General features: G+C 41.3%; 1 long non-coding RNA gene across 1 annotated transcript in view; it reads right to left on the bottom strand.

Annotated features, from left to right (window-relative positions):
• The window catches only part of LOC141758981 (uncharacterized), a 36945-nt gene extending 18504 nt beyond the window's left edge, over positions 1-18441 (bottom strand). Inside the window, exon 1 of the long non-coding RNA XR_012591995.1 lies at positions 18306-18441. This is a non-coding gene — a long non-coding RNA (uncharacterized LOC141758981). The remainder of the gene's footprint in view (positions 1-18305) is intronic.
• Between the last annotated feature and the right edge of the window lie 1442 nt (positions 18442-19883).

Consider the following 19883-nt stretch of genomic DNA (forward strand, 5'->3'; position numbering starts at 1 on the left):
CATTGCCATTTATGACGCGCCCGCTCTCCGTCTTTGCAATTACGAAGGGCGTGATCTGGTGGCGGACGGAGGAAGAGACTCGATAACTCATTTGATCTGACTGTCAACATGTTTCCCCAGCTGCTGTACATGAACGTGCCTCTCGGTATGAGAGTCACGGGATGAAATGACATTTACAGTACCACCTTAGTACACAAGTCAGGCATCCAATTCATTGATTCTTCAGTGGCTTTGAATGAAATTGATCTTTAAGGCCTTGTTTTTTTTGTCATGATCTTGTCAAGTGGAGATATTCACAGTAAAAAAAAAAAATAATAAATAAAAATAATTCTGCAAAAATCCATTCTATGGTTTTACACTCAGGATGTGGATTATTGATCCTCAGACGGAGACAAGTCCAGAGAGCTGACGTGCATTTCTGAGTTAATTTAAATGTCAATTTCCACCTTAACTTCAAAGCAGTGATTGCTTAATTTATCTGAATATGCAAAAAAAAAAAAAATCTGTTTGCAAATCTAAAGACCTACGATAACCGATGTTTTCATTAAAATGGAAGGTAGACACATTAAGCCTGCGGCGTCTGTTATTTGAAAGATAGACGCATGGAGATTGCGATAACATACATGAAATATCACCGTCATTATTAGCCACCCAGCACATCTGACAGACGGCGCCCATCTCAAAACGGCCGTCTTATCTGGGCAGCGGCAGATTGAAATGTAAATGAGGCCTTTTGATCAACAGCAGCCCTGCCTGTCAAGCTAGCCTTTAAACTGATCGGCTTGTTTGTCCAGAGGATGAAAAATCAAACTCGCCGGTCCGATGACCTCTTAGTTGAATTAAGCGATACAAATAGTTTTGTCTGTTGCTGACGGTGGTTGGTTTTCTCACCTCCTGCCGTGTCCAGGTATTGATTTAGCTTTTGAAAAGAAAGACAGAAGAAGGGTCTTTGATGGGAAAGAGGGATTTGTTCGAGAAATCCCAAATGGAGATGAGTTTCAGAGGGAGAAAAAACTGGCAACATCAGCAAGCGGAGAGCGACTGCAAAAAGAGATTTAAGCCTGAAAGAGAAGCAGAACAGAGAAGAACTGCCAAGAGAGAAAAGGAGGAGATTGAGAGGAACGGGTTGAATATATTCTTCTAGAGTTGAGAAGGAACAAAGAACAGATCTTTGATGTTTCTCAATCTCCACGGTTACAATGACGAGCATAACTTCATTACGACTGACAATAGAGACAGGGATGAATGGCTCTAGCATGTGGCTATCATCATCGCTGAAACCATTGAGAGCATCCGCTGCACGGTGTTAATATGAGTGCTGATTGCAAATTGGTCCCCGGAGAGTAATTTGTCAGACAATTTCCCACATATTCCCAGAAACCCCGTTCCTCCTATACATCCAACAATTTGCGAGCGCGCGCGCTAACAAGTCAATCTAAATATTTCAGTCACATCTCCTCGAGCAGAATGCGTTTCCCCCATTTCATTTGCAGTTGTAGATGTTATATATACGCACACTATGTGCTGCCATCCTTCACTTAACAGGTTGTGAGGGCCACAGCGATTCCCAGATGAAAAGACACATCTGCGCGTTTCGAAAAAACAAGCTCTCATTTTCTCCCATCTCACCAATGGCAAACATTGTGCTGACAGGAATGACAGGTACTGTGACAGAGATACAACACCATTTACACTATCCGAACTGTGATTAGAAAAAAGAAATTGAATGGGAAGGCCATGGCATGTTTTCCTTGAAGTGAAGAAAATTGTCTGCTGGGAATAAATTGAGCTGAAATCTGAAAATATATAAATCAGTATATATTGTACCCTGGTATTTGTTTTGAATTGTGTACTTATTTGTATTCTGTAAAAATGGTAATTACCAAAAAGAAGTTTTATTTATTTTTTCTGCCATGATAGTGCTCCCCAGCATTTTCAAGGAGTCATGTTTTTTTGGTACAGAGCATAAACAATATATAACAAGTAGACATAGTCATCGTGTCGTGGTTTGTGGACTGCCATTTTGAAGCCTCGAGGTCAGCATTTTGGCCATCGCCATCTTGGTTTTTGGCCGTCGCCATCTCGTTTTTTTGCAACCAAAAGTGACACGAGAGGGTGGAGCTAAGAACAACCGAACGCTTACAATTAACTTTCATGAACAGAAAATGCACTCTGAAAGGTTTACAGTTGTAAGCGAAAACACGGACAAATCCCAGCCACGCCCTAAAGCATACCCTGCTTTATGGTTTATTTGACTCTAAATGGGACCATCATTTACTAAATGAACATCATGCTGTATTAAAGAAGACTTGAAACTAGCGATTGAGACCATAAACTCATGTTTACAATGTTTACTGAGGTTATAAATCAAGTGAGAAGTAGGCTCATTTTGTCATAGACTTCTATACAAGCAGACTTCTTTTAGCAGCCAGAGGAGTCGCCCCCTGCTGGCTGTTAAAAAGAATACAAGTTTAAGGCACTTTCGCATCGGCTTCACTTTTCAGACCCAGAGGTTGCCCACTGGTACAGAGTGACGATGTCAGCACTGTAATTTGATTAGTGCAATATCTGTGGGGGGCAGACAGTGAAAATGGTTCATAATATCACTTCAATTCCAACGAACACACAGGCAGCTAACCAGCAGCGAGGTTAATGTTGCTTAGTCACTTCTTTGTTTTGAGCACTCTTTACGTTACGTCTTAAATCACTTAGAGTGTTATCACAATACTGGAATTTCTAACTTCGATACAATACCTTGAAAATGACAATATTCGATACCATTTTCAATACCACGAGCAAAAATGTTGATCTTGTCCATCACTGATAATATCTTACATCAAAAAAGTGAGCAGAGTTCAAATTTCATCTGGAATTTAATATCTATATTTGTCAAGCTTTCCCACTTTTTTCTTAAAGATAATATACAGAATATAGCACTACACAGATTATATGTGTGCTCCTACTGCATTTAGAAACTGGGTTTGGATGTTGGATGAAAGGATCAGGTGCACATGTCACTAGGTTATCAAACTGGCACTGTGTTTAATTGAATTAAACCAAAGACAGCACCTGAGGGCTCAACTGCACATTCTGCTACCCCAGAGCTGTCCCTGCTTATTAGACCTATACCTGTCCTCAGCTGCACTACCCCCGACACACTGCACATGTACATTGTCGACATGAGTTCACATAGTCAGCAACATGATCACCCTGTCACTGAAGTCCAGTCATTTCCTGTAGAGCTTCAGTGTGTGTGTGTAGAGAAACGCACAAAAGGTCACCCATTCATTATTGTCAGCACCATCAGTCCAATAATATCACAGCAGGTTTTCACTTAAAGTCGAGATGAAATTAAAAATGCCTTTTTCGATCGTGCACCTATTTAACAATACGTGCAAAAAAAAATGACAAAAATCAAAAATCAATTTCTTTGTATATTCATATCAAAATCCAATCATCTTTTCTTCCTGTAAAACAAAATATGAGGTGTGCTTACGTAAACCAGTACCAACCAATTTCAACCAATAATATCACGACATCCATACATCAATCAATCTCTCAAACTTTTAACGACAAGGGAGGTGTGTGTGGAGCTGTAGCTTTTTAATGGTCCAATCAAATGCGAAGGATCTGTTTTAAATCCCTCTTGTGACTGTACACCACTCAAATATTCTCTTTACCTGGGGAATACTCACAGTATAGACGCTCTAACTTCCGTTTCACTGGGACTTTAAACTGAAGGATCATGATATGAGAAATTTGGGGTTCAACAACTCTTTGAAACCTCACTAAATAAACTCATAATGTCTTACCTTCAACTCAAGGTAAAACAAAAAAAAAAATGTTACTGCCTGAAAATGAACATTTTCTTTTCACCTGACAGTGACAATATCTCATCATTAACTGAAGGACTCCACACTCACCTGTGGGATCAGAAATGTATACAGCTCTTGGCTTATGAAACCTTGTGAAAAAATAATGTTGGATAGACTCAGTGTCAGTGGTCAAGCTGCAAAACATGGCTGTTTAATATACGTATAATAGGGCTGTCAAAGTTAACGCGATAATAACGTGTTAATGCAAATTTGTTTTAATGCCACTCATTTTTTTTTAACGCTTTAACGCAACTGATCTTTCGGAGGTTGTAGCGGGCACAGTTTTAGAGCTAGAGTGAAGATACTGGCATCATATGAAACTAGAAAAACCTTGTTTGTCATACCATGTCATACTAGCTTGTTGCAAAGGAGGTTAAATAACGCTCCAAATGTGCGCTAAATTTTGGCGAGGAATTACTGGCATGGCCATTTTCAAAGGGGTCCCTTGACCTCTGACCTCAAGATATGTGAATGAAAATGGGTTCTATGGGTACCCACGAGTCTCCCCTTTACAGACATGCCCACTTTATGATGATCACATGTAGTTTGGGGCAAGTCATAGTCAAGTCAGCACACTGACACACTGACAGCTGTTGTTGCCTGTTGGGCTGCAGTTTGCCATGTTATGATTTGAGCATATTTTTTATGCTAAATGCAGTACCTGTGAGGGTTTCTGGACAATATTTGTCATTGTTTTGTGCTGTTAATTGATTTTGAATAATAAATATATACATACATTTGCATAAAGCAGCATATTTGCCCACTCCCATGTTGATAAGAGTACTAAATACTTGATGAATCTCCTTTTAGGGTACATTTTGAACAGATAAAAGATGTGTTTAACTTAAGATTAATTGCAAATAATCATGGACGATCATGCGATTGAACGCGATTACATATTTTTCTCAATTGACAGCCCTAATACATACAAAAACACTCACTTAGGTTTAGGAAAAACGTCATGGTTGGGCTTAAAATAAGTACGTCAACTAAGTAAAATAAGTATGGAAACAACGTAACATAACTACAGAAAATACACCACTAATACACATCACTAATATAACTTTCAAAACAAAACATCAGTCCCGCAATAAGCGGTCTTTCTCGTGTTTTATTCTACGTCCCTAGCTCTGAGTGTAGCATATTTACACAATGCCTTTATATTGCAGTCAATGCATACTACATGGCGTACAAATGACACGTGAAAGCCAGGCTGACACAGGAGATGGTTACCACAGTGTAAAAATAAGTTAGAAGACAACAGTATATATCACTGCAGCCTCTGAGCAGTCTCTAGGACAAAGACCTAATCAGCGGCCAAAAAAAGAGATAATAACCGTAATTATTGCTATTCAAAAAAAACTTTACGCAATACCTCTTCAATGCTGTTAGGACGGGGGTCACGAGGAACATAACTGCTCCAAGTGTCCCTCGACTGCACATCTAATGTCACTCCATCATTGTTCCAACATGAGATATACAATGTCTCATTTATCTCACTGTGCTCTCCTCATTAACCATGCTACACTCTGAGACGGTCTGTGGAGGCCTAATAGCTGCAATTAGCGAAAGAGCTGCTCTGTAGCGTGAGTATCAAGGCACACATGACACCCAGACCCTCCTCCACACACACACACACACACACACAGACACACACACTGGGGCTAGAAACCTGTCAGAGCGAATTGTGGCCCTGGTGTGTTAAGTGAGAGTAAGATGGAGGGAGAGACAGACCCAGCAGGCAAAGGCAGAGTTTCTTGTGCATTTACTAATAATGTTGGGCTGTGGGTGCCAGGCTTGATTTCATTGGCTGTCAAGATGAGGACCACTGGGCCTGGATTAGCACTGGGGGTAGAGGAAGAAAAAAGAATTAAAGTCTGTTTTAATAAAAGGCTGTTTTTTTATTTTACTAAAAGTACCTCCATTAGCCGTGTTTAAACCACTTTATCCGTTTAAATGTAATCTCAGCCCTGGTGGATAAACAATTGGCTTTGTGAAGGCCGCTGGCGCAGATTTTCTCATAATTTTAGTTTCATTAGTTAATCCTCATTTCACTAAGTGTTTCTAATAGAGGCTACAGTCGAGGAAATTGACAGGTCTGAGTGGGATGAGGGGTGTTATGTAATCCGATTATCCACGGCCTGTGCTTTTTAGTGATTTGCACTGTTTATTCCACTTTTTTTTTGGATGATGGACATGTTGATCCATCATTTAATCGACTGATTTGTCCTGACGTTCTTTTGTTTGCTCAATTCTGCATGTATTTGTTGTGTACGTTAGTTATGCATGTATTTATTTATTCAGTATATGATTGATTTATTACATGTGACATGTAACCCCCCTTTGACTGTAACGTGGCTCGTGTGGTCACTACATTTTTATATGAATTATTCTTGTATGTTTTTTATACTGATCTTGTGAAGCACTTTGTGATGTTATGTCTGTGAAAAGCGCTTTATAAATACATTTTATTTACTTACTTAACACTCCCCCACTGACTCTGAATTTTACATCCCTTGGACAATCATTTGCACATCCCTGTACAACTGTACACTCTAAAAACGAAAACTTTGATAAAAGATATATTTTTACATATTCTTATATTTTTTTCATGTTCTATTGTAAATTTCTGTATTTTTATTTATGATTATGTCTTTATACATTTGCACTGTGTTTATTGTTATGCAGCTTGTTTTATAGCATGTTTTACACTGCGATATTTACTGAAAATTACACAATATCCAACAGTAGCTTAAGCAAAGCTTCAGGCGATCTCCTTGTGATCTCCCTCCTGACTGCTGCCACCTTATTTAGGTGTTTATAGTAATATGAGGAGGTAGCGTATAGATATTAACTCCTCATTTCAACTTCAAGAATCAGCTGTTCCTCGTCCGTTGCAGCGCTTTCAAAGCGAGCGTCACGAATAAATAGAAACAGGGTCAGACTAAAGTTTAGCTCAAAACGGCACGCTGTGCAGCGCATCCAATAGAAAACGCTTGCTCGCGTTGCGTTCTGTTTGGAGGGTGTAATATGTAGTCTACATGCATCCCAATATATTAGATCTCTCTAAACCTCTAGATTTCTTTCTTGTGAACCCCTAAGCTTAAAGTTCAGACTGCGCCTATGGGTCTCCTGTGCAGCAAGTCTTTGCCACAGAATGCACCACTGGACTAGACAGAATCTCTATCTGTCTCAGTGTGAGATGCAGCTCTCTCTATGAGGACAGCTGTCAAGGTCTTACATGAAGGAGAAGGATATAGGGTGATCGGGGAGAGAGGAAAGGATGATAAGGAAGGAATGAGAATGAGTGGCTTTCGGTCTTACTTGAAACCTTTGCCACTCTATGCAGTATAGGGAAGCAGGAGGAGAAGATGAGGAGAAAGATGGAGAGTGAGCAAAAAGGAAAAAATAAAAATAAAGAAGGTGACAAGGAGTGTGACAGAGAGGGAGTCGGTTTAATTGCTTCAACAACCTTACCAGCCGGGTTTAGAACAGGAGCTGGGGAGGAGAGAGGAGAAAGTGAGAGGCTGATGGGGACAGAACAAGGCCCAGTAATCTAGCAGAGAAGCTCCTATTATCTGCCGCGCTGTCTCGGAGCCGAGAGCCCGATCCCTGGGGTACGGCTTGTGCCTCTCGTCAGAAACACACACGTGCACACACAGGTAAACCCTCAACTACACACACATGAGGACGACCAAGAGACAGACAGATAATCTGACAAGCGGAGAGGCAACGCGTGCAACCATGCAGACAGACAGGTAGACGCGCAGACAGACAGTCGGGAGGGCAGGTTCGGCCACGCTCAGGCACCCAATGTCCCCGAGCAGCTAGAGATATTGCTGCTCCACTGAACAGCATAATGACAGTCTCTTCTACTTCACATGGGCCGGCCGATGTGAAAAATCTACTCATAGTCGTTCTTTGCTTCAATTTCATCAGGAGAATACGCTGCGGCGGCGGCCTCTAAGAGGAGCAAACACGGGAGTAAATGACTGCAGGGCTTAAGGAGGGGAAGTTTTTGTGGGCTAAGTAAACTGATTGGAGGGCACTTTGGATTGTGTCTACATGCGGGTAAATGAACAGAGCTGTTCAGTTGCTCTGTTTGAGCAGTAACGCCGGCTGCAGTGTGATCTGAGGGTTTGTGCGGTGCAGATCTATCTTCAGATGAGACCCTCACTACGCTCCACGGGGAGCTTAGATATTGAACGTTGCTATGGCTACTTTGTCAAAACAGCTCACAGGTTTGAATTATAGCTCTGGATTCACTCCATTTACACATGCACAACCACACACACACAACCCCCTCAGTCACTCCGCGTTTCGTTATCCAGATGATTCACAGGGAAATTATATCATCTGGCGCAATGATGCAGACGCCGGAGTGTGATGGCGTGTTTTATTTGGCCTGATAGGATGGCAATTAGCCACGTAATGGATGGGCAGCCTATCATACAAGGCTAATTAAACAAGCATTCACGCTACAGTAATTGGGTTTTTAGTTCAGAGAGCCATCCAACCAACTTTGGTTCAAGGTGGAGGAAATATTGGACTGCACAGGGTGCCACATTCATTTTTTATAATGTTTTTTTACTTATTTATTTTACCCAGATCCCCCACCGCAGCCCTGTTTGGTTTGAATTATTTGCCTCTCTTCGGTAATCTCTGTGTTTACCTGACTGCATATTTGCTTACACGGTGTGTTTTTGCGGAAGTGAAAGTGTGTGCTTGTGAAATAACCGAAGAGCTGTGAAATGAATCAATTAGGCGGTAACCACAGATAGGTGAATGTTACTTTTTCTTCGCTTTGTTTGAATAAAAAAGAAATTCTGCGCACAATGCCTGAAGGCCTTTATTTTTCATTTTCAAGATTGCATAGTGGCTATTGTGGTTTTTAAATTACAGTAGTTGCAGGATAGTGTTTTTTTTTTGTGCAGCACAGACTCTAACTTTTAATGCACTATTCATTAATGTGCTTCTTCAGCAGATAGTGCGGTGAAGATAACCTCAGTCACTCACAGCTATGCCTCCTCTCCTTTTGGGAGGGAACCGAAAAAGACAAGAAAGCAATTATATCTCTACCACCACACTCATTTTCAGGTGCTCTCTCTCTCTCCCTCTCTCTCTCTCTCTCTCTGTTCTCCCAGGCTGATGACAAATGGAGGAAGAGGAGCTGCAGGTGTTGATGGTGTGTGTGATGGTGGTGGTGGTGGTGGTGGGTGGGAGAGCACGATCATGCTTCATTTCAGCTCATGTTATGGTGGAGGAGCAGCAGCGGCGCTGACCACGAGCACTGACAGTTTTCAGGGCTTTTAGCTGCCACTCTTCACTCCTAAAATCAGACTTAATGGCTACATTTTAGAGTGACGCGGCGGCCGGTCATACTCTGCTTCCTGAGATCTTTTTCTGGTTGAGCTGTGCGCCGTTCCTGCCCTGCAACTGACCCTGTAACTGACTGTATCTGTGCCCACAAATAGACCACTTAAAGGGTCTGTTCACACAAAATATGAAAAAAACATTTTGTCTCCAGAGCCACATTTTGCAATCCCATTACACGCCTACTGAGACACTTACTGTTCTGTAACGGGAACTACCACAGAGGCGGTTTTGAGTATTTTGCCAGGTGTTTATATGTCTGTCTGTCTGTCTGTCTGTCTGTGGACAGACTCTGTCACCACAATATAACATCACAACCGTGCAAGATGCAGTCACAAAACTTTACAGGTGTGCAGTGGAGATCAAAATGAAGACAGAGTTTGAAGGAAATACTTTACGCCCCTGGTCCATTATGGCGTCATGGCTGGCGTGATCCAAGTCTAATCTAGTCTAGTCCGTCTAGTCTCACTTACCTCTAAATCTAGGGTTGGGCGATTGGACGGAATATCGGCTATCAACGATTGGCTGAGTACATTGGCGGTTGTTTTTTTCCAAGCGATTTTTTTTGGGTGATATTTGTCCTTTTATTTTGCTAATTTAATCGTCTGCTTCTGAAGAAAATATGATCAAATAAGGGATTATTTCAACCAAACCAGAGTTGGGTGTTGGAAAGACTAACCAAGATGCTTTTGGCGAGTTTCATTTTGTTACTGTCGAGTTTGAATGAAGTGTGTTTTACGATACTCCGCCGCTAGAACAGCTGATCTCCCAGCTGAAACTACAAGTGTGGGGAGAAGGGCTGCGCGCCAGACACACATACACATCTGCACGAATATATCGGCAATCGACGGTTGTTGGGATGACAGTGGCCGGGTGGAAAATTTTAACATCGCCAACACTAATCTAGTCACACACAGTATACAGTAGTTTGTATATATTTGACATTTAGAGACAAATTGAAATAAAAAATATTTTTTGCTAAGAAAGCAGTATATATTCTGTATATCCACCAGTATATATATCTACACTTCCAGTAGCCTATTTGGTCCAAATTTTTCAGCAGTCACAGCACCTTTTACATAGTGTTTTCCAGGAGGCGTGAATTGCTATCAACTGTACGGACAATTTCATTGGTGCAATGTCTGTAATATCTAAAAATATTTTTTTTGTATCACTTAAATGGCCACACAGGCTGTTAACCGCTGTTGGCTGTTGTTTAGTCCCATTTGTGATTTCAGCACTTCCTACGTTACTCTGTGACTCTGTACGTTCGTTATTCCAGAGTTTCATCTTATTTGCCATCAACACATTTGAACATTTGAAAGAGAGACAGCTATACCCAGACACTATATGGGGGGAAAATGCCTTGCAACAACATTCATAGGCTATACAGCATGATGTTATTTAGTCAGTTGCCCAACACAAAAGTTGAAAATGCGTCTCCTAGCAACGCCAGCTCAATCACTTCTGCTACGGGGAAATTAATTATGTTGTCAATAATAACATGTGGTACATGGTGGTAATGATGTCTTATAACAGTTCTAAGTCATAAATATGATCATAATAATACCTTTCAAGGGCAAGTTTCCCAGTTGCTCATAATTGTTTTACCCATTTTGCATGAAAGACTATAAGGTCGTATGAACATCAACATGCTCTCTGTGACCCATAAAGGCTGGAGAGTGAGCTTATGGTTTGTCATTACATCTCCATGGCAGCTCATTGTCTGCTTCGAGTTAGGATGTATTGTTATAGACTGAATGTTCCTCTCAGACCGAGGCAGGATATGACCATCATACTGCTGATCCTGACAACGCATTCCACAACCTTGAGAGAGCATGACAGACATTCAGAGTGGAGGTGTGGCAGCACAGAGGACCACAGCTTTATCCTGAAAGCCCAATAGTGCATGTGAGCAACTGTGACCCCTCGACCTCGTAAAGCATTTCAATCGCTCTTAGTGCCTAATGGTTGTTCTTTTAAAGACATAATAGAACAGCTTGACAGCTGCTCATCTAGCTGCTTCTTCAGGTTTGTCGACATTCCTACCGGTTCACGACAGAGTTTAGCTCTTCCTTGTTTCACTTCTGATGTGAGTTTCTTTGTTTGTACTTCACCACATTCTTTCGCAAAAGAACGGCAGCAAACATTTTAACAATGATGACACTGTAAGGGGTGTACCACGAAGTAAGATTAGCGGGTTAGCGAGGTATGTTGAGTCTAAAGCCCAGGAACAACGGTGGCTCTCTTTTAACCTGGCTAGATTTCCATGGTAACCTATGCTGCAGAACCGGATGGTCCGGAGCAGTTACAGAGTTTCGGATTGAAGTCAACTAAAAAGCGTCTTTCACTAATCAACTCCTGGAAATAGCGTCACTCTATAGTCAGTAGTCAATCTATGGGCGATATACACTCACCGGCCACTTTATTAGGCACACCTGTTCAATTGCTTGTTAACACAAATAGCTAATCAGCCAATCACATGGCAGCATCTCAATGCATTTAGGCATCTAGATGTGGTGAAGACGACTTGCTGAAGTTCAAACCGAGCATCAGAATGGGGAAGAAAGGGGATTTAAGTGCCTTTGAACATGTCATGGTTATTGGTGCCAGACGGGCTGGTCTGAGTATTTAGAAATCTGCTGATCTACTGGGATTTTCACGCACAACCATCTCTAGGGTTTACAGAGAATGGTCCGAAAAAGAGAAAATATCCAGTGAGCGGCAGTTGTGTGGACGGAAATGCCTTGTTGATGTCAGAGGTCAGAGGAGAATGGGCAGAGTGGTTCGAGATGATAGAAAGGCAACAGTAACTCAAATAACCACTCGTTACAACCAAGGTATGCAGAATACCATCTCTGAATGCACAACACGTCCAACCTTGAAGCAGATGGGCTACAGCAGCAGACCACCCGGTACTAGCAAGGTGTACCTAATAAAGTGGCCGGTGAGTGCAGATCCTCAGCTGAGGGGAATACGTTATGTATGCATACTTGTAACGTTACTTTAGTAATGAAACCAAATAAAGTACCAAAACCAGTAGCACAAACTGTGTGCATAGTGTTGCATATATACCGTATATATATTTTTATTTTGCCACAGGAACCTACATACTGTATGTGATGCAGAAAATCAGCAGATTGTAAATCCCTCTAAGACAAATCTGTGTTTTGTGCTATATAAATAAAATTGACTTGACATGATAGGTGGTAATGGGTGCATAAAACACTATAAAAAAAGACAAACATATTTTTAGCTTCTTAAGAGTACAGATAAAAAGAAGAGTTTATGTTAAGTGTTTTTTAGTCATTTGCCCCTTTAATAAAAGCATTTTATTCATTCAAGTGTCTGAAGTTTGATTTCTCTACACTTAAAAGCCACAATTATTCCATTCCTCCTTACTGACCGTTCACTAAACCCCAGCCTCAAACGGCAATTGCCTAATCATAGCTTACAATCCGTAACATAGCACAGCAGGTTTCAAGCTTTTCCAAAGGATAGGGGCGTGTCACTAGCCAACTATATTATTACTGTATGAGGGGTTACAGGAAAATACCTGTTCAGAGCTGGAACATTAACTGTCTGGGAGCCAAAGTGCTAGAATATCAGAGTTACGTCAGCAGTTAGCATTATATTTGTCCTTTTTTGTAGGTATTCTGTGGATCATCAGCTGGTGAGGATGACTTTTTGACTGAGACATGTAGCTTAAGCCTCCGTATATTAGCATTATATCATGTACGTAGCCATCATGCGCATATTAAAGACACTTTTACAAACTTTTTGTTTCAAAACAAATCAGCTGGAAGCGTTGAAAAGTCAGCTTGATAAAACAGTTTTTTTCACCAACTCAGAGTTTTTGCGTTTGCATTGTCTTACTCGTCATTTCAGCAGACAGATCCCACGGTTGTCGGATAGAAATGAGAAGCTTTTGTATAATTCAGCGTGAAACCATTGTCATTGTAAACTACAATTCATTGGGTTTTCTCATCATCAATCTAGAAACTTATTGTACTTAAAAGATTTTGCAAATGTTAACATATATTGAAAATGTATACATACATATATATATATATATATATATATATATATATATATATATATATGTATATATATATATATATATTTTAATTTAACAGTTTTGTTCCTATAGTGTGTGGTGAGCAACGATTTGGCCAAAACAACACATCACACAATAACAGATTCCATTCATGTACAACAAGAGTCCCGACTCTCAAAACCGGAAATCTCGCAAAATCTCTCGCAATCAAACGTGACTTTAATGTAAACAAACAAGGCAGACGACTGGCAGGAATTAGCGATTAAATTGACGAAGAAAAAATAAAAAAATTATTAAGTCTTGTTTGTTGTTGTAGTTTTGTGGCAACAAAAGTTGGTCCTCCATTTCTGAGGTCTATCCTACTACTACTTTATGCTTCGCGTTTTGCATTAGCTGCGACTGCCATGACTGCGGTTGTTGTCCTTCCTTCTTCAGTCAGCTTGGTTCCAAATTGTCTATCGTTCTTTCCCACGTGACAGCGTCATCTGCTGTACTAGGGGGTTTCCATTGTAAATATTGAACACGTTTGATATTTGCGATTTGAAATCGGTGCGACCGGGATGGACTTCCGAGCCGATCGGGGGATGTAAAAAGCACTCTTAACATACCTCACACCACAGGAATATCTAGCAAGACAATCTTTAGAACCATCAACAAATCGGGGCTTTGCTGACGATTGTCGGGAGGAGAGAATCAGGCCCAAAATCGGCTTAAGTTTGTGTAGTGTGTGCCCAGCGTTAGTGAGTCCTATACACACGTACAAATGTATTTCATGACTGAGTATACAATGTGACTTTGTTGGTGAATTCTAATAATACTGAATAATGTTTTCTGGCAGCTCAACAAGCAGAAGAAGCTGCTTGTTGAGCTGCACTATGTAGAAGAATCAGCCTATTGGATGCTGAAGCTTCAATGCATTTTATTCAAAAAGATGCTGTACGCCAATACTGTAGTATACAAAGCATTTATCCGACGGCAGCCCTGCGTTATTAGGAACATAAAGAAGATACAAGATATTATACACTTGTACGTGTAACAGGAGCCGATTGCTTTTCATATCTGCTCTGACAGTGCGGCGATATTCTGCTCCTCTTAGCTCGGAGATAGACGGCTGGAAGACTGCCTTTCTTCCTCGAAAGGGTTTAGGAAAGCTGAAACAATGACTAAATTAAAGCGATATTGTCTTCTTCTTTTTTTCTCTCTCCGGCTCTTCCACTCGCCCCGTTCTCGTCTCTCTCTTTCCCTCTACCATCTTTCAATCTCTGTCTCTCTGTTTTTCTGATTGATACACCCATTTCACGAAGATTTCACGCTTGAGAAATCCCAAATGGGTCTCCTCTCATGACAAACAGATCAATTTTTATAGACTTGAAAGTTGCTGGTCTTGAAAATTGTTTGACTATCTTCAAGACAGCGCAGAGTTTTGTGGCAGCACTCTCTCTCTCTCTCTCCCACTCTCTCTCTCTCTCTCTCTGCGCTCCATCTGAGTCATGGGCCTCATATACTGTTGTTGTGTCGGTGTCATAAACCATTTATGAAGTTGCTAATATCCATCGACGACCAGATACATTTTGCGCAATCTTTCACGCTCAAATGAATTTGCAAAGGTGAACTACAAAATCTGTTGAAAAGGGGTCAGAGTGCTGCATATTCAAGAGTCTGAAACATTGTTAAATATGCTGACACAAAGACCTGCATGATATGCTTTATGGTCTGGAGGCTTGTAATGTAAACAGCAGGTGGCTGAGCCTCTGAGCGCTGTGGCTGCTGCTGCAAAAAAAGAGATCCTTCTAAGAGATCCACCTGCCTCTTTGAGATACCATTGGCAGCGTGGAGTCACACTTTAGCCTGCTAGCATATGCACACACACACATACACTCACAGGACCAAACCCACATGCACTGCACAGAAAACACGCGCAAGAAATGCTGGAATGCAAACGCACGAAATATGAGCGCAATAATGACAAATGCATTAATATGCATGTGTCTCTGCGAGCAGACACACACACACACACACACACACACACACACACACACACACACACACAGAAACAATGTAATTAAAATGCCCGTGTCTCCACCTGCAGTGATATTCTTCAGAGCAGATTTTCGCAGTGAGCAGAGCAGTCATGACTCTGAAAAACGCTTTGATCACAGCGGGATCTCGCGGTGGCGAGGTGAGCAGCACATTTACATCTCATTCACAGAGTACACAGCAAGGTGAGCCAGCCAGCCTGCCTCACTGCTCCTTCCTGCATGTGTGTGTGTGTGTGTGTGTGTGTGTGTGTGTGTGTGTGTGTGTGTGTGTGTGTGTGTGTGTGTGTGTGTGTGTGTGTGTGTGTGTATGTGTGTGTGTGTGTGTGTGTGTGTGTGTGTGTGGGCTTGATATTAATTCTCTATATTAAGTCTCCTCTTGTGTGTGTATGCACCAAAGTCAACAGGTTTTTTAGGAGGCATATGATTTAATAAACGTATGCATTGGAAAAGTTCCTCTCCCAGCAGGCCTTATAGGATAGGACGCTGTTGTTTTTCTCTGCCTCCCTATCTTCTTTAAGGTTTATTACCATATCGGTTGGTTATTTTTTTTGCTTGCAAAGTACTGTAGTTTGTGTGGAGTTGGCACTTTCTTCTACTGCGATGGTGCCAACATTTCCTGCCACTTCAGACTGCACACTCAGTTGTTTTCTGATCAAAAAAAAGTCCCCTGTAGTGTAGAAAAGAAGCCCCGGATTATATAGGCTCAAATGACTTACCTGATGTAAATATTGACAGCTTGATGAATAAAATATGAACAAAGTGTAATGGAGAAGGGATAATTCTTAATATTACAATTTTACAGTATCTTACTCAAGGTTATTTTGGTGCCCTTGTAATTTCTAACCTCCATGCATTTCACACAAAAACCTCCACCTGAGTGCGCGAGACCGAGTCGAAGCGCGAGTGTGTTTGCGCGTGAGTGACTGTTTGCAGAATGCGAGCAAACCACAATTTTCAGCGCTGTAATTCTCCATCTGTCTGGCTAACGGGACTTTTCGACACGACAGACGACAGAGGCCTTGAGTGTGTGTACGCGCGTGTGTGTGTGTGTGTGTGTACTACGGATGACATCATTTACAAGTCTACTAAATCCCGAGCAGGCAGCCACATAAGCAGCCAGAATGGTGGATTGTGCTCCGGAGAGCAATGACTCGTAACACCTGATGGGGGGACAGTAGGTGGAAGGACAAGTTGAGCTTGATTTACTTCTCAGCTTACAGTGGAGCCGTTTGCTCTGCCTGCTGACATGTTAAAGGGTAACTTTGGCATTTTTCAACCTATTTTCCTCATGTTTTTGTGTCTAACTGACTAATGGGGACAACAATTTCTGAAATTGGTCCAGTGTTGAGGGAGAGCGCTGCAGACGGCAGCTGCTTACGGGCTGTAATATGGTGCTATTGGGGCAAGCTGGCTCTGTCATTTACGGTCACTAAAAGTGCTTGTTTTTGCCATGACTGGCTCTGATTGTTATAAGTGTCTGACCAGGGGCGATTCTAGGAGCAAACCGTCATCCCCCAAATGAGAATGTGCTGTGTGTACAGTCAAGGGCGTAAGTTTTGTTTCAACATTGGGGGGTTATTTGAGCATCAAACACTTCCTTTCCTGCATTCTGGTGAATTTTTATGCACCAATTTCTGCCTTTTACAGCATCAAGTTGTGATGGAAATGTCTTTATATATTATTATTCAGGTACCATGTGACAACTTAAAATATGCGCAAATATATAGTGCTGTCTAGGTCATTTTAAACGGTGACGTCAAGTTTAAAAAAATGGTCTCACTAAAATGAAATGGCTACTATGGGGACTAACATGACAAACTGCATGTTTTTTGCCCCAAACTGTATGTGATTATCATAAAGTGGGCATGTCTGTAAAGGGGAGACTCATAGAATTAATTTTCATTCACATATCTTGAGGTCAGAGGTCAAGGGACCCCTTTGAAAACCGCCATGCCAGTTTTCCCTCGCCAAAATTTAGCCTAACTTTGGAGCATTATTTATCCTCCTTCCTGACAAGCTAACATGAAATGGTTGGTACCAATGAAATCCTTAGGTTTTACCAATATGTCTTCACTCTAGGGTTAAGACTGAGTCCACTACTTTCTCTTAAAGACTGTAGTGTCGGCGGTCTCAGAGGGTTTTGTTTTAGGGGTGCTGAGATTAAATTTAGGTGTGCTTGAGCACCCCTAAAAAGAGTCTAAAATCGCCACTGTGTCTGACATTATGGAAAGAGTTTCGCTCAAGGAGAAGTCTCATTCTGACAACGATGGAATAGTGGAATACATCCATGGTGGAAACACTGCGAGTGCCAGCTGGGCAGAGTTTATTGTGCTGGAGTACAGAAAGTGTAGTTTAGTGATATCTAAAAGATTTTCAATGTCATGGCTGAATATCTAGATGTTTTCAACAATGTGGATGAGGTCTTTGAATTCGATGGCCACCCGTACTTATTTGAGTCATATTGAGCCATATTCAGATTTCACAATGAGACTTCTCCTTGAGCGGGAGTTGGACACAATAAGAAACAGACCGGATCAAGCGAAAGGTAAGACAAATGTTGTAATTTCTCTGTAGGGTCCTTTCCATAATGTTGTCAGGCACAATCTGAGTCTGTCAGTGGCAAAAACAAGCACTTTTTAGTGTCACATTTATGCTGCTCACTTGACCTCGCAGCTTATTTTTGTGGCTACCGGTTACAGCTTTATCCTTCAATACTAGACCAATTTCAAAAAATGTTGTCCCCATTAGACACTTAGACACAAAAAACATGAGGAAATAGTCAACATCGGCCTTGAGTTCATGCTTTGGTCTTGTTTGTATCAATTATTTTACATTCATCTCAGGAAAATCCAGCACGAATTCAAAGAAAGAGGTGAAATTAAACAGATTTTTAGAAAGAAAAGAGGACAAACCAGACAGCTAACTATCTAAATGAAGGAGAAAGTTGTGATGCAGTTTTACCAGGCAGAAGAAGCAGGTGCAGAGCCCCGTGGTGGCCATCTGCAGCCATCCAGGTCTAATCAGACCAGGTAATGATGCACCGCTCAGTTTGTCCAGTCCCAGACGGGGCCGAAAACAGGCGAGTCGGATTAATCAGAAAGCGGCTACACGGCTCTGATAAACACCTAGCAGACAAAATTCATATATCACTGCATGATTGTTGTCAGCTGGACAGGATGGAGCTTATTCACCCTTAATCATTTCTGAAATGTGTCCCTGTTTGCATGCAAAGATTAAAATCTCTTAGGAAAGTTTTGTGGTTAGGGAGTGATTTTGGCTTTTGTTTTGAAGCAGAACATTTCTGATAATATTTTTCCCATCATGCAAGTTGGTTCTGACAAAAATCTCATCAACTGCTTCACAAACCACACTGACATTCGATACTGTCCTTCAAGGCCAAAGGCGCAGAAAGAGTCACGCAAATCTTATCTTTTCAGCCCATTTTTTTTTCTCATATTGTAATGAGATACATACAGAATGAAGCTGAGGTTATTTTTATATCAAGCACGTCTCCAAGGGTGACAGCCTACATGGCATACCAACAGGGTTTCATTTTAAAAGTATTGCTCCATTTATCCGTGAGCTGACAAGAAGCCGAGGCAGTGGTCAATTGTCAAAGGCGTATCTCATTACAGAGCTGACGTCGATATGTTTAGGAGACGTGCTTTCTGATTGATTTTGTGCTGTATTGGAGGGATGTGCACACAGGCATGCCAGGCTATAGGCAGGCAAATGACAATGATTTGGTCAGAGTCGATTGGTGTGATGGAGAAAGGTGGGAAAATAAGGAACGGGTCGTTTTTTCGTTTCTTTTTTTTGACAGTACACATGGGTCAGACGTGTAAATGCAGATCAGAATGGTTGGTATACGAACATATATCACTGTTACTTCGTATGCATTTCGGTCAGCTCAGTATCACTCCATTTCAAATAGAAGCACAAATCCAAATCTGACTTTTTTTTTGTCAAAAATAAGATAGTTGAGGGTTAGAGGCAGGAAATTAAGAAACATCTCACATATCTCATTTCCTGATTAGGTACTGTGTGTTCAGTAGGAAAAAGACTGCATAATTGTACAGGACTAATGACACATGCCAACAATGAAAAACTGAAGAAAGTCCACAAAAGTAAGTGCCAATTCGAACACTTCACCACAGAAAGTTCACATGGACTAATCCCGCGATGCTCCATCTCCTTATATATAGACTTGTTAAGATATGTTGGCAAATGAGGTACAATTTCTTTTCTTAAAGGATTTTAAAGGAGTTTTTGACCACTAGTAGCGCTATGGAGTAACGTTTTTACAAGTGGGACACACCATAGACTGTATATAAAGATGGACAACATGACAGCCCCTCAGAAGTGATGCCAAAACATCTTGATCGCCCCCTGGTGGCTGGCTGCAGTACAGGTCATAAATCCCGCCCCCTCCATGTTAGCGGATGGGACATGGGCCAAACTAAAAAGTCAAAGTCAAATACATTTTTCCCAAAGATGGTTTCTGTTATTTTAGGTAGTTCTTATCACGCTGATGTATGT

Source organism: Sebastes fasciatus, chromosome 20 (genome assembly GCF_043250625.1).
Source record: "Sebastes fasciatus isolate fSebFas1 chromosome 20, fSebFas1.pri, whole genome shotgun sequence".
In the NCBI taxonomy this organism is placed as follows: domain Eukaryota; kingdom Metazoa; phylum Chordata; class Actinopteri; order Perciformes; family Sebastidae; genus Sebastes; species Sebastes fasciatus.